This window comes from Papaver somniferum, chromosome 10 (assembly GCF_003573695.1).
Source record: "Papaver somniferum cultivar HN1 chromosome 10, ASM357369v1, whole genome shotgun sequence".
Taxonomy (NCBI): Eukaryota; Viridiplantae; Streptophyta; class Magnoliopsida; order Ranunculales; family Papaveraceae; genus Papaver; species Papaver somniferum.
Window position 1 is genome coordinate 25,446,498 of NC_039367.1, and position 16,217 is coordinate 25,462,714.

The 16,217-nt window shown below is 36.5% G+C and overlaps 1 long non-coding RNA gene across 2 annotated transcripts; it reads left to right on the plus strand.

The window, feature by feature from the left end:
- Window positions 1–3,739: 3,739 nt before the first annotated feature.
- Window positions 3,740–6,460, plus strand: LOC113317797. 2 transcript variants are annotated; one of them, XR_003344022.1, is made up of 3 exons: window positions 3,740–4,003; window positions 4,488–4,882; window positions 5,673–6,460. It is a non-coding gene; the product is annotated as an uncharacterized LOC113317797 (long non-coding RNA). The 2 variants fall into 2 exon arrangements; XR_003344021.1 differs by having other exon boundaries at window positions 4,488–6,460.
- Window positions 6,461–16,217: the final 9,757 nt, after the last annotated feature.

The window sequence follows — 16,217 nt, forward strand, 5'->3', positions numbered from 1 at the left end:
ACTCAACTGCTGGTATATTATGAAGTAAAATCATATTCTTAATAGAATTAATAATAAACTTAATAAAGGCACTATCTTTGCAAGGTTTTGGAACTACATCTCCATATTATATAGAGTACATATTATGTTTTGACAATTCAGTAGATTTTTTCCCCAGTAGTCAGTTATATATATATGTACTCTGATAACTAGTAGGTTTAAACTAAATATATATTGGTATGTACTATGTTTTTACTTATTACATATCAATATGCCTTAGTACATATTAATATGTACTAGGCTTTCAGTTCTTATTTTCTTCAGTACATGTGTCTACGTACTGCAATTTTTTGTTTCTTTTTGAATTTTATGACAAGTTTCTTTCATTTTTATATTTCTCAAAATAAATCTTCATTCAGGTTAGGTACTTTGTTGACGATAACATATCACGCTCCGGGTTTGCACACAGAAAATCACACGCCGGGCTTGCCAGCTTGCTCATCCGACATACTATTCACTTGATGCGTGTCATCTTCTGGAGAAACAGGTGATGCGTGGCGGTGAATTGTGTAACCACATTTGTCTTTATAAGATATAATTCTAGAATATTCTAAACCAGATCGTCACACTCCAAAAGAAGGCTCATCAAGCGTAATTTCATATTCTTAATAGAATTAATAATAGACTTGAACTTTTAGTACTTGATAAGTTTCGAGGGAGGATATATATTATCATCATTTTTGTTTCTTTTCTTCCTATTAGTTGTTGTTAAAGGAGATCTTTTGCAGGGTATGGCTAAGATCTCGTATACGGGATAAGTTTACGCCCTTTTCTCCTCTTCCATGCTGCATATTGTCTGCATTATATTTTGATTTTGTTAATGAAAAACTGTTGATCATTATTAACAACACCTAGTTTATAATATTTTTTTGTAGTCCCTTCTGTTCTAAAAAAATTCTAGAGTATAAAGTTCCAATTTTCTTATGTGCATCACTTTTTACATTACATGCAAATATGTACTGCAGGTATTCAAGGGTTCTTACTTATTTTTCAGTCTTCACACTGACAGTATAGAACGACAATATAATACTGCAAATAATGGTTAAGTAAAAAAAAAACACTGCAAATAAAAAGCATGACATTTCCATCGAATCCGAAAGAGCGATTACAAGTATTTTTTTTAAAATAATAGATTCTGATAAATGAACATACTTCATCATTTACATTATAAGATTTTAAAATTCTGAACTTATATGTACTGCCAACTAAAATCTACTTTAGGAAAATCTTTCATAAAATGGATTCAAAATTTTTTCTGGTGACAAAAACAGTTCTGTTGGCATTGTACGTACACCATAATATTCGATGGCTCTGCAGAAAAGTGCTTGATGAGGGGCAATTACTCTTCTCTTGCAGTGAGTTAGCATAATCCCCCAAGTTAGCAATTCCGAGCGCCTAGTAAAAAAAGTCAAGATAAGAAGAAACAAAATCACCAGCTGCAAGATCAATAGGTCTTGGAAGATAAATATGTGGACTAAACCGTGAGTACCTATAACATCCCGGATACGACATGTTTTATCATCTGATGACCTGTGCAAAAAAGAGAAGCAACGACATATAAATTACAAAGCAATGTAATATCAAACAAAATACGCACTGCTAATTCATATTATCGTAAACAAAACGGTCGATCTATATAGATAACTAGTTCTGCAGTACAGTGGAAATATGACTGACTGCTTTCACGCAGTACATATCATAGCTACTGATTTCAACCAGTACATATCAGTATTTACTGTGGTATCATAATAATGGTACATATTTGTTCATTCTAGGGTTTATAAAGTATATATTGATATGTAGTGCATAAATTGATGCAATACATATAGGTATCTACTGCTCCCATCAAGTACATATCAGCTCATATAGGGTTTATACAGTACATAATGATATGTACTGTATCAATCAACAAAAATGGTATGAGTAATAATGATAAACCAGAACGAATTTTCAGGCAATGAATCATAGGAATTAAAAATAAATATGTACCGCAGTTTTTACCAGTACATATGGATTTTTCTTTCATATTAGTTGTATAATCAACAAGGTTATTACATAAGAAAACGAAGTAACAAGAACATGGTGATATGTACTGACGAATACGTACTCTTAACAATACTTATGTAATCTATTTGATAATACTACATATTGATTTGCACTAATACATATTCGTATCAATATGTACTCAAGATTTTAACTACATATTGATTTGCACTAACACATATTCGTATCAATATGTACTGCATCTAAAAATTACTCTTTCCCTAAGTACATATCAGTATGTATTATAGGATCATACTCAAGCATAAACTGGTGCTTTATACAGTATATAATGATATGTACTGCATCTAAAAATCTCACTTTTTCAAGCATAAACCAAGGGTTATACAGTACGTGTCAGTACATAATTAAGCTCAAGAATTAAACATTAAGCATTAAGAAATCACTACATATTGATATATATCAGCATTAAGAAATAAGAATTACTAATAGAGAAGAGAACTTAAGAGTAATATTGATATGTAATTCAAGTAACACAACAATGATATGACATATTTTCTTATACTGATGGTCTGCTACGTTACAAAGATCGTATAGTTGTGCCATAAACCTCTGCATGTATGAGAAATCACTACATATTCATATCAAACACAACAAAACATAACAGATTTTCCACATTTTGCAAATATACCAACACTACATATTGGTATGTAGTCTAAAGATTTTGAATAGATGTTTACCTTTTTTCAAGGGTACATTTGATTTCTTTCCTTTTGCTTCTGTTGAAGGAGTATCGTCGTTTTCATTCGTTTTTGTTGGTGAAGGAGTAACAAATTCAATAGATTTTATCATACTTCTTGTTATTGGTGAATTTGCGGCGGATTTTTCATTGGTTTTTGCTTTTGGTGAGAATCGACGGATTTCTTTCGGGTTTTTGCTGGTGAAAGAGTTTCTTATACAATTACTTCTCTAATTGTTCGTTTAATCTCCCTTTTGGTAACCATTTTAGGGTTGCTGATTGAAGAAGATTAGGGTTAGAGTTGCTGAAAATGAAGTTAGGTTTTGTTGAAGAAGATTGATTGGAGATTTTGGTTTTTGCTGAAGTAGATTGATCGATTTTTAAAGATGATTTTTTTGTTGGTGTTGTTGATTGAGAAGAAGGAAGAAGAGTTTTGTCTGTCATCTATAGATAAATACGATGAGAAGAAGAATGAAGAAGGGTAGTCAAGTACTTTTAAGTTTTTAGAACTTTTTTGGACCTCCGGTTATTATTTTTTTTGCCGCTCGACTACAGATTAACCCGGGTTGGATTTTCTGGACTAAAAAGCAAAGTTCTCGAACTTATATCACCCGACCACGGTCTTTACTTCTTAGGCTCTTAAGAAATAAGGCATGTTATGATATTCCAAATATATAAATTCTGTTTCTTAATGAATAAATTCCATCTTTCAAAAACAAAAAAAAAAATCCTAATATTTGGTTGAAACAGTGTACACGACTCGTGAGTCTTATGATACCCTTATAAAAAAAATTACAGTGGTGGGAGGCACGATTCGTGAGTTATACACTTGAACTACTGAACGGTGAGCAGAGCACACACCCATCAAGGATACATGTGGGCTGATGCCGAGCCTCGTCTCTCCTTATAAACCACACCATAGGTCCATAGGGCGTATTTACAATCCTCCTGCCTTCCTCCGTTAATCCATCTTCCTCACCACCACCATCAACACCACTACCATCTACTTAATGAATGGGTTACGAATCGAATATGGTTTTTGTTCTAAGATACCCGGAGTGACGAGGTAAAATGGTTGATTTGAAATTTTGAATAATCGGTGGAAATGGGGTTTTTATAAGATGTATCACAGAATGGATGTTCCAACAAATCTGTTGTTCGTCTGTCCTCCTGTGAAATTGCATCACAAACTGAAAAGCTAAAGGAGCCAGCATTAGGTTAAAGGTAATATCTTACCTTAGATTTGGATTTGTTGTTTTTGGTTTTCAACGCATTTTCTTATGAGTGTTATGAGATTGGAAGAGTTATTTACACCCATTATATCCTCCTCTGTATTTCGCCAGTCCCTTCTGAAATCTCGAAAATAATCCGTCTTCACTTTAGGGGACTGTAAGTCTTCCAATTATACATCTCTTGATGGCATCAGGGGTCTCCAAATCAATGACACACTTAACTTTCTTCCAAACAGCCTCATTCAAATCAACGACTAACTTACCCTTCTTCGTAATAATTAGATAAAGCTAGATAAATAAAGTATGTTTTTCCTTTATTTGAACTTTGTTGAGAACCAAGCTTCTCAACTGTTATTAGTTCAAAAGAACGAGTAGAAAGTTTCTTTTGTTCGATGAGTTGATAAGTGTCAGATTTTTGTTTTTTCATGTGTTGTAGTATACTAATTGTTGTATACATGTATGCATATTATGTGCAGTGTCAAATATGGTTTACGGAAGCGGGAGCAGAAAGTTTGTATATGTGCAACGGGTTAAGCCAAGTAACAATAACGAGTTCTTTAATTTCGAGGATTACTGTGAAGCTGCGGTTTATGATTGGTGACTGCTGATAGGGGCCAGGCTTCCTTTGTTCATGATTGGTGACTGCTGATAGAGGCCAGGCTTCCTTTCTTCGACAACCTTTGGGACATTTTTAACACAAACAATGTCATCAGTATCATTTACAACAGGGTGAACAGTCTCATTTGCATGACCAGATGATTCAGCCTCACGTGATCAACTTGCTAGCGAATTCCAAAATTACTATGTGTAGAAAATGGAAACTTAAGTACAGAAGTATGAGAGAGCAGCATTTCTGTCGTCAAAAGCATTTGTAAGTAAAGAATTCACTCTTTTTGTGGAAAAAATTAGTTGTGTTAGTGTTGTGCACCTGGTAAGTACTATGCCAATGTCCTGCAACCACCAAATGATTAAGTTATTTGAGCTTTGGGTTTCAAGTGTTTGTTTTTTGGCATCTAGGTTTAGAAACATGTCCTTTAGGTGCCCTTGGGGCGAGATTAGCCTAGTTTTAATTTTGACTACCGAAACTAATATTTTTAAGTGTGAAGGAAACCCTGAACTCGAAAGTTGATACTTTTGTGTATATGCAAACATTTATGATGTGGTGTTCTAGTAATGGATGATTAAGAGCTTCAGTTAGAGAACTGTCCAAATTGTTGCAACCAAGATGTACTCTATTTAGGAGGGCATTATCAAACTAGCGTAGTTTTACTTGATACATCAGGTTTGAGTACGTACTAGTGTAACTATCTTGAATTTATTGTCTACCTCGTGCACTAGGAACTTCTTGATAAGCTGGAACATAGAGAAGAGGGATGTATTTTTTCCAGCTACATACAATTGGATTAGAAGATATCGATGAAACAGATACTTCTCGTGGTTTTCTCATTTTACTTGCTTTTTGTTATCTTTATCCTGCTAAATTGCTAATATATGTTCACCTCGACAATCTCACTGCAACATGTTTACTGCTACAATTATTAGTTTTCTCTCGTGCTGGATTACGAGATAATAACATTACATTTATTCGATGCTGAGATTTATTAGCTTCTCTTTACTATACATTCAGAAGGCTTCTGATTATGGCCGGTTTGCCCTTACAGAAGTAAACAAAGTTCTGTTGTTGTATGAAGGAAACATCCTTCGTCATTATGCCCCTTAAACTGCAACCTTAGAAAAAGTTGGGAATGATCATGCTGTGAGCTTCCAAGACTTTTTTCCAGCAAATTCTATGCATGACCATGTTTCGTTGAAGAATTCAGGTGACGACTGCTGGAAGTGGATCCAATGAGTTAGAGAGTAATCTTAGACTGATGAATATTATACCATGTCAATGAACTAGTTTTTTACTTTGCCGGTTTGCGTGAATGATGAAATAATGGATCACTGCTAGCATATACTTTGTTGTTTTGAGCACATGAGATTATGATGAGATTGAAGTTCAAGGATTTTATGCATGTAAATTAATTTCTTATGGTTTATGTTTCTGTTATAAGTTCCATTTCTGTTAGGAAGCAAACTGGTGTGAAGAGCTATCTCGTGAGTCTGCAGTTTGAAACAATGGCGGGCAGAAGAACTTAGTTGTGGTCGAGCAGGGAGGAGCAACAAAGCTCAGTTAGGGACATTATGGAGCATATCAAGTGGATACGGACTCGAGCCAAGCTTTTATCCGCCATAAATTAGAAAAAAGGGAATAAAATGAGATTGCTGGGAATTCTCTTTTGATTTTTGTGTATGATTTTTGGTTTAGCTGAACCAAATACCGGGGAATATGGTTGGTTCAAATGGGCCATGAACTATTTCCTTGAAGATTTTAGTTGCTTAAGACGATTCAAACAAGAAGAGAACATGATTAAACCGGAAAAAATAAAGTGAAAATATTATTAACCATGATCCTCCTCTTTTACTACTGCCTCAGCTGTCACTGCACTAAATTCTGCAACCGTTGTCTCTCCAACTTTGCAAAGATCCAAATTCGAAGGAGATACAGCATCACAACCTTCGGATGTTAACACTCGAAACCAGTAAGGTTCTTGAATCCTTTCTACAAAGTTCAACCATACCTCGAATATCTGAGAAACCCGTACAACCTATTACTCTCCTCGAAATCAACAATGACAGCAAATTCAGAATGAACCGGAGACGGGTGATTGCGGTATGCCACGAAATCCGTACCATGACGAGACCCAGATTTCGGATTGTTACCTTTTTTTTCTTTCGTGTTTGCTTGGTGTGTTTTCACTTGGTACAAAGAAGTGATGAGTAGGAGAGACGTTTTTATTTGAGGCTGCCTAGCTCTAAGACCAGAGGGTTTTGTATGAACGGAAATATACTCTACGAGAGTTTAGTCCCGTACGGGTGATGTTGAGCTAAGGATTAGTGATTCCTAATCTACTCCTCACTAATTGGATTAGTGGTTAATAATAATTAGTAAAATCTTAAGATTTTTGATAAATGATTAGTGTGTTATTATTTGTGTTTGGGTGAGAGTAGAAGGAGGGAAAGAAAATTTGAGAGGGAAATTATTTTGGTGAAAATTGAGGATGACTGTGAAGAGAGAATTGTTGCTGCCGAATCTTTAGCTCAACTACAACAAGGAGCATATCTTGAATCTTCAGTCAATGACAACAACTCACAATTGCAAGTTTTTGTGGAACCAACACCTTTGGAACATGAATTTTATGATCATGAAGTGTTTCGTGAAGAATCAACCCAAGAGAGTAAACTAGCTCAACATATAAGCACTCCCAATACTCAGGTAAATCTGTGAATAGGTTAAAAATTTGATTTTTTTTCTTTGAATCCACCATTGTTGCTGCTGTAAAAGCTCGGTACCGGCATGGTCAAAGTATGAATACCATGCCGGAACCTTGATATCCCCCATTTTGAAACTAAAATCGGCATATCACGCAGCCAAATTACTATGCCGGTACAAAAGTTACTTTTTACCTATCACAGAATATTCTACCGGCATATCCTACCGGCATGGTTGAATTATAAGGTTACTATGCCGGTACTGCATGAAAAACATACAGGAAGCAGTGTCTTCCGAAGCTAAATACCGGCATATAAAATTAATTAACTACCATGCCGGAACTGTGTACCGGCGTGGAACCATAGATAACGAGAATGCCGGAACTTCTGCGGGCGCTGTTCAATTTTAACGTTACCATGCCAGTACCTACAAAAAAAACATACAGGAAGGAGTGTTTTCCAAAGCTGAAAACCGGCATGGTATATTAAGTACGTGCCACGCCGGAACCTCCTACTGGCGTGGTCACTTAGATTACGAGCATGTCGGAACCAATATATCCGGCGTTGCTTTCAAATATATTGAGAATGCCAGAAGCGTCTCAAAATTGGTCTTCAGTTTCGGTGCAGTTCGACTATACCGGGACTGTGATCGAGCATGCCGGAACTGCATACCGGCTTAGTATTAAATTTTTCTTTTTTGGAACTAATGTATTTTCTTTTCGTTCGATCCTTAGGTTGTGACATATATTGATCCAACAAATTCAAAACCGCTCGGTCGGGATACGTCGGAATACTATAAAATGCCTCCAGTATGTTACCAAAGATTTCTTTTCACCTAGTATCTTGAATATTACCAATGGATTGCTTGTAATGAACCTTATAATCTCTCATTGTTGTCCTTATGTAGGGAATAAAAGATCCAAAGGAAGCAATTGCTTGGGCTAAAGATACTGCCCTTAAGAACATGTGTGTGTTGGTGAGGAATACCCAAGGTTCAAAAAGTCGTTTTGAGATGGTTTGCGAGAGAAGTGGGCAATACAAGGAGAAGAATAGCCACAAGAGAAAGGATTATGTATATCCAAAGAAGACTAATAAGGTATACAAGACTCATACGAGGAAAGATAATTTCCCCTTTAAGCTTGTATTCCGTTTAAATGACAAGAACAATGAAGGGGATTGTGAGGTTTCGTTCGGCCATCATAATCACCGGGATCCGAAAGATTTTGTTGGTCACACTCCCTAGTGGCGACGCTAAAACATCACGAAATGGATGATGTAAAGAGATTGACCAAAGCATTTATCAAACCGAGACAAATTCTCAGAGGCTTCAAGGAAAAGGATAAGACGAACGTGTCTTCTCTAAGTACAATTTATAGCGCACAAGCAAGTATTAGAAGGGTGGAATGGGAAGGGAGGAACGTTATGCAAGAATTTGAGAAGATAGTTTGGAATTAGAACTATACATGTATCATTAAAAGAGGGCCGAACAACAAGCCCCTTCAAATATTCATTTCGCATCCTTTGCTTTCACAATTGGCTCATACATGTTGTGGTGTTCTTATGATGAATTGCACCTACAAGACAAACAAATACAATATGTCGTTGTTGAACATCGTGGGGCACACATCGGACAAGGTAACATTCCCATTGGCTTGGTGTTTAATGGAAAACGAGAGGGGCTATAATTATCATTGGCCATTACGTCAATTGAAAAGATTCTTCTGGGAAAATCAACTTCCGAGGGTCATCATAACCGATCAAGATGATGCATTAATGAATGCAATATCCGGCGTCTTCCCGGATGCACAAAATTTCCTATGTACATACCATATACGTAATAATATGATAAAAACTTGTCATGCCTTGTTTGAACCCACAAAGGCGGATATTAAGAACAGAATGATTGTTCAACTAGAGGAAGATGTTCGCAAGAACAAACTATCACCCGAAGAAGAAGAGGATGTGAGAGGCAAGATCAAAGAGCAAATGGACAAAGAACATGAGAAAAATCATAAAAAGCGGTTGAAATTTCTAAGAGATTGAGATAAAGTTTATTGGTATCTTACGGAGGACATGTACGAAAAGAGATTGGACAATTTTATTGCCAATTGGAATGAAGTTTATCCGACTGTCGTCTGGTATTGTCGGACTCAATAGTTGGATAAGTCCAAGGAAAAATTTGTGCGTGCATGGACAAACCGGTATAGACACTACGGGAATGAAGCAACTAGTATAACAGAGGCCGCTCATGAGATATTTAAAGATTTAATCCGGTCCGGCCAAGGAAACGTGGTTATGGTCACCGAGGCAATGAAGCAATACTTTTAGAGTGATATCGATAGGATCAAGAAGGCTTTTGAGAAAAGCTCAATGGAAAATATGACTTCATATTTACCATATGTTAAGTTGCTCCAAGGAATAAAGTTCAACGTCTCTCAATGGGCAATAAAACATATGATGAAACAAATGATATGGGAGATACACTATGGAAAATCGGGTGATGTGTGTATTTGTTCCGACATGTCTTCATTGGGGCTTCCGTGTCGTCATATGCATGTGAAGTATGAAGAGGTGATACCTATTGAGGTTATCGATCAGTTTTGGAAGCAACTATCTTTCGACCCTCCTCCTACGGAAGATCCCGGACAATCACCTTAGGATACGAATGAATCAAAGGAATTCTACGAAGCTTACTCACGTGGAAACTCGGTTAGCCGGCAAGTCTTGTTGATCCAACTAAGGCTAATTACACGCCCATGGACATCACAAAGTGAAGATCCAACAAAGGGAGATCCTCCCGGTAGACCACAAACCAAAATAGCAAGGAGAAACCAAAGGAAAGAATTGAAAGAAATAAGTCAACGTGAAAATGAACTCCGTGCAAGTAAGAAACGATATCTAACCGGATGTGAGATTTCGGAAGCGAGGTTCGCGGAAGCGCCGGTTCCAAAGAAAAGGGGTAGGCCGAGCAAGGAACCGCTATTAAGTCAACAACAAATGACGGATTCCGTATCCACACCTATATTCGATGTAGCGGAGGTTCCAAAGAAAAGGGGTAGGCCTCCAAAGGTACCAACATTGAGCTACCAAGAACAACAAGGTGAGCATTCTGAAGCCCCACCCATAGTAAGTGATAGCAAATGTAAGAGACCCCATATCTAGTCAACAACACCACCATGGTGAAAACTTCGTAGGCACGACCAAAGTTGATGTAGTTTCGGTTCCAAGACGAAGGGGTAGGCCAAGGAAGTACGGACTCGCAACACATACTGAAGACATTGGAAATGTAGAGATTGCGGAGGATGGATTGGATATAATTAAGCTAAAAGTTGGTAATATGAAGATGTTTAAGGATTCCAAAACAGGAATACAGTCTTACACATAGCAACTTTATAAGGTTATTCGCGAGTATATTGTGTATACGGATGATGTCGATGTAGATGGAAATTGTGGCTATCATGACATGACCGAACAATTAGGAATCATCGAGGCGACGGTTAGTAGAGGAATGACACCATGCCGATATGCTAGAAAGAGGATGGCCGAACAACTTGTGAAAAAGAGGAACCTTTATGAACAATTGTTAGGCGAGGGGTTTGATGATATGTATGCTCAAGTGTTAGGACCCGCGCAGGAAATTGAGTTTCTTCCTTCTGAATATTGGATGAGAATGCTTCTTTGTGGGCATCTAGTAGCGGATATATTTAATTGTGTTGTTCATTATTTTATCCTCACCGTGGAAGTAACATTTACACCAAAATGGAAAAAATGCGAAGGATCCCTTAAGAAGAGAAGAGTTGTTTTGGTGTTCGTGAACGGTAATCATTTCGTTATTCTAAAACTCAAGGAAAATTGTTCATTGCCACCTGTTTGTGGGATGGTTAAAAACAAGGATCTAGATCCCAATATATGGAAGGGATGGATGGCATTGTATGAGGAGAATCACCAATTTTGGGATGTGTTGGCCTTATCAAATAAACCTCTCCAAGAGGAGGAGATGCAGCTTCATACGTGTGGAAGCGATGATGAGTAATTTAGATATACATGGTTCACTAATACGCAACATTTTGTTTAATTTTTGGAAGTATGAATTGTAAACATTAAATCATATTTTGGTGCCAATGACGGCATGGCTATGTTTCATTATGACAATGCCGGGACTTAGGTGCCGGCGTATAACTTACCTTTTGAAAGAGTGCCAGAAATCCTGAAAAACATCCAGAGATATTAGTAAATGTGTCGGCATTGGAAGTAGAATAAAAACAGTGCCGGTACTCGGACAAAAATATTTTGCACCTGGAGTTACAGACTGCCGGCATGGTAGGCAAAAATACATTCAATGCCGAAACTCTGGAATTTTTGGGATTTTGAAAATTCTGAGTGCCGACATTGATATTTCCCCTTTCGAACATGCCGGTACTTAAGAAAAACTTGGAAATCTGTTAAGTTTTGGCACATTCAAACTCTGTAAAATAGGTAACTTGACACTGGCTTATCAACATAATAAATCAAATAACAACACTAGTTGTATAAAAGGACAAACTTCAATTTAAGAGGTTCCAAACCTAAAACAAATCGAACATAAACCAAATCAAGCAAATAGTTTAGCAAGACAAACAAACAAACATAAACCAACACTAGATTGTTCAAGACCAAACTAACATTATAGAAGAAACACACGATCACTCGGTCATTGGCTTCTTGTGTGCTCTCTTCTTATTTTCGCCCCACAATTCCTTTGCCTCTGTATCTTCAATTTTGTCAAGTTTTTCCTCGACTTTCTCCATTTCTTTCAGGGTCAACATATCTCCGTTCTTGTTCTTTTTCTTAAAAAACTTTGACAAACTTCCTATCCGATGACGTTGTTGTCATATTTTTAAAAATGTAATTAGTATGTGTAGACTTATATAAGTTCGTAGATATAGAATGGAAAGAATAGGAAATGAACAAGAAGTACATACCAACAACGTAAGGATCTTTTGTAGTCCGGGTACAGTAAGTTCAGCCGCAGTTGTGGAGGGAGGTGTTGCTTGTGGGGGAACTTCTATGTCATCCGCGCGTACAACATAAGGATGCGAGTACTTCCAATGACTTCTGAGAAAGGTTGGTTCGGTCTCATAACCGTTTTCCGCCAATTCCCAACCAACCCTATCCAACACAAGTCCTCGTTCTCCCCTTTCACTCCAATGTGCAAGAATGGGTTTTGGATCGTAAACTACCAGAGTATGGTTCTCATTTGCTTCGCATTGAGGAAAGTCATGAGAGAATTTCTGATAAGATGTATCCGTAAGATCTTTCTGCTTGTACCCAAGTTGGCGCATTACACGGCGAGGGATTATTTCCCTTGCCTTGTGTTGGTTGTTTACTTGGCACACCAACTTCACTTTGGCTTTCTAATTGACTTGGATGAACCTCATCATCTTCATCCTCACTTTCCTCTTCATCATGCTCATCGTCCTCAACAATTCCAGTAGGTTAACGTATTACAAGTCGACTACGGTCACCATCACTCTCCCAAGTTATCCTCTTGTATCATCCCCCAAATGCTTGTTGTGACCTTCATTTTTCCCTCGAGGAGGCAGAGACTGAGGAGTATCAAGACCTTCCTTCCTTCTTCTCTTAGTGACAACATCTTTAGTTTTTATTTTGTTAGCTTCCCTGGCTTTTGACCTATATCATAAGCACACGAAATGAATATACGACAACTCATTTTCAGTTTTAGTACCGGCATAGACTCACTTAAACAAACCACGCCGGTACATAGCTCCCGGCATAGAAACTTAGAAAATAACTCTTGCCGGTACACTGTTCTGGCAGTGAACATTAACTATCGACAATGCCGATAGTCATATGTAATTCTCCTGGATACCAAAAGATCAATACCGACACTCTCTAAATAAATCAATTCCATGCCGTAATTGGGTACCGGCATACAATGCAACCTAAAACCTATGCCGGTACTGGTGAAAAATTCATAGGTGTTCCTGTAAGTTTTAAGTCCACTACCGGCATACCCGAATTATTATTAAGGAATGTTGTAACCAAAAACCGGAATAGTATTCAACCCAATTTCTATGCCGGTACATAACATTCAGTTTCAGGTGACTCTGGGTTTGGAAACGGCATTGCATTCATGCTAACATCTAAGATGTAACTTAATATCAGCATTGTATTCATTCTAGATTGAATGTCGTAACCCAATACCTGCATTGTATTCATACATATTTTAGTGTCGTTACTCTCCGTAACTCAACTGCTTGAGTTAGGGTTCGCGATTCTAACCTAAACCCATTGTTGTAAATCGATTTAAACACTCATAAAGTAGCTTAAAATCACTTACCTTCTCACAGAAGCCATGTTTGCGAGAGGTTGATTGTCCGAGTTCGCTGCTTCTTCTTCTTCTTGCTCTTGAGAAATCTTAGCAAGTCTTTGTTTTAATTTCTATTCACCAATCGATTTTGAGTTCGATTGGGCATTTGGTTTCTTTCGTGGAGGCATTGTTATTATTCGGGTAAGTTAATCGACGAAGAAATTTTTGAATCGACGATTAATCGTCGATGAAGAACGGATGAAGATGAAGATGGAAGAATTTTTTTTTTTCAAAACCTAACCCTAAGAGTGTTGGTACTGATTTGTGGAGAATGGGGGATAAATGAATATGGTTTTTAGATTTTAAGTTTTAGGGGAAAGGGTAGTATAGTCTTATCATAATGTTTTTAATTAACCAAAGGGTATTTTAGTATTTTCATACCCAAAAATCACCCCTTAACAGACATTACTGGTTGGGGGAAGTAATGCATATCCCCCATTTGTTTTTTTTATCCCCCAATTACGCGTTCTTTATTTAGCTTGTTGCTATGCTACCAATCAATAGCTTTGTATGATTTATATTTTTTTTTTAATGAAAAAAAAAACACTTTTATTTAGGTTTTCTTCTTTTAATATACTATAATAATTAATTAAATTAAAATCTTTTTTTTCTTTCGTCTTTCAATAATTTTTATTTAATATTATTTCCCCATCTTATTTAGGTTTTCTTCTTTTAATATAATATAATAATAAATTAATTTTTTTTCTTTTTTTTTTTGAAATCTTTTTTCCGTAGTAATAATTAGTTTTTATTGATTATTTATTTTTCCATTGATGTTTTTTTTCTGTTAATTAATTAAAAAAAATTTATTTATTATTTTTTCTCATCTATTTATTTAAGTCATTTATTTTTCCACTTTGATTAGTTTTTCCTCATATTTTCTTTTATTCATTCTGATCTTCTGAGGCTTCCCATAATATGGTATTCTTTTTCATCTTTCGGTCTTAAAAATACGTACATGCCTACACAAAGTTATGGTTGGTAATTTGAATAATTCGATCGCCTTAATATTGGTTGTTCTTCAGGACTTTTTCTGTTGAGTACCTTGTTCAGACCTGATTAGGGTTTCCAGTAGTCTTATATACCATTAAATTTAAAAGGAATTAGGAGAGAGACAACATAACAAGTATAATTTTTATTGATCAAGTTAGTCGAGATACAATATCTTAGTTTACATAATTAGCCTCTCTTGTTATATATTGTACAGGCGCGGATGTCACACTATACATATGTATATAAGGGACCACTCGTGTCTACACAGAGATAGCGCCACGATCCATTCAAACTTTACTTTTCTGCCAAGTAACCTCCAAGACCTTAACTTCTTCTTAGTTCTGAATCTCTAGGTCTTGACTCTTGACAACCCTTGGTCTGGTCTTCGCTTCTTGCTCCAGAACTTATGTCTTGCATGTGTTACACAATTAGTAATCAAGTTTTGCACATGATTTGTTCGAGGGGTTGAATCTGAAAGCCCCTATCATCACGTAAGAGAGTTTGAGCAAATTTGTCGGACTATGCAATTTGAAAATATGTCTGGAAACGCTTTAAAGTTGCGTATGTTTACATTTTCTTCAAAAGAAAGGGATAAATCATGGTTTTACAGTCTGAGACCACAATCAACCACCACTTGGGAGCAACTCACAAATCAATTTTTTCAGAAAATTCTTTCCACATCACAGGACCATCGTTATTTGTCAAAATATCAATTGTTTTGTCCAGATAGATGGAGAGACTCTTTTTCATTATTTTGAATGGTTTAATAATTTTTTGAATGAATGCCCGCACCATGGCTTTGAGAAGTGGAGACTGGTCGTTATCCTTTATGAGGGGCTGGACTTTAATTCTCGAGCCATGGTTGAGTCTATGTGTAATGGTGAGTTCATTGATAAAACTGTAGATGATGCATGGTCATTTTAGGCCTTGCAAAGAAAACCCATCAGTGGGAATCCTTTAGAGAAACTAGGGCAGTATCACATGATATGAGTAGTCACTATGAGTTAGAGTTTAATCTTAACGTAGGTACAAACTTGGCATGTATAACTAGGAGAATTGAAGCTCTAGAGAGGTGTACAAATGAAAACTTTTCTGAAAATTTTGTTGCACCTATATCACGTGCCCAATCTGAATTCCATGCTTGTATCTCTTGTGATAACACATGTCACATAATTGATAATTGCCTTGATTTGCATGCCACGAAGCAGTCTAGAGTGAGACCAGTTAATGCTTTCTATGAAACACAAAATACCTACTCGCAGACTTGTAATACAGGATGGATAGATCCCTGTTACAATGATGGTGATATTGAATTAAATTTTGAAAATAGTGTGTCTAGACCTACTTATGCAATTGATATTGAATATGAACCTAATTTAGAGGTAATCGATTCAACTGAGGACACCAAGGCTATTAATAGGGAAGAGTATGCATGTTACTCTGATGATGATATGATGTTAGAAGAGCTAGTTCTTCTTGAAGATCTAATTCTGGAGTCACATGACTCTGAAATGCTATACCATAGTGTAGA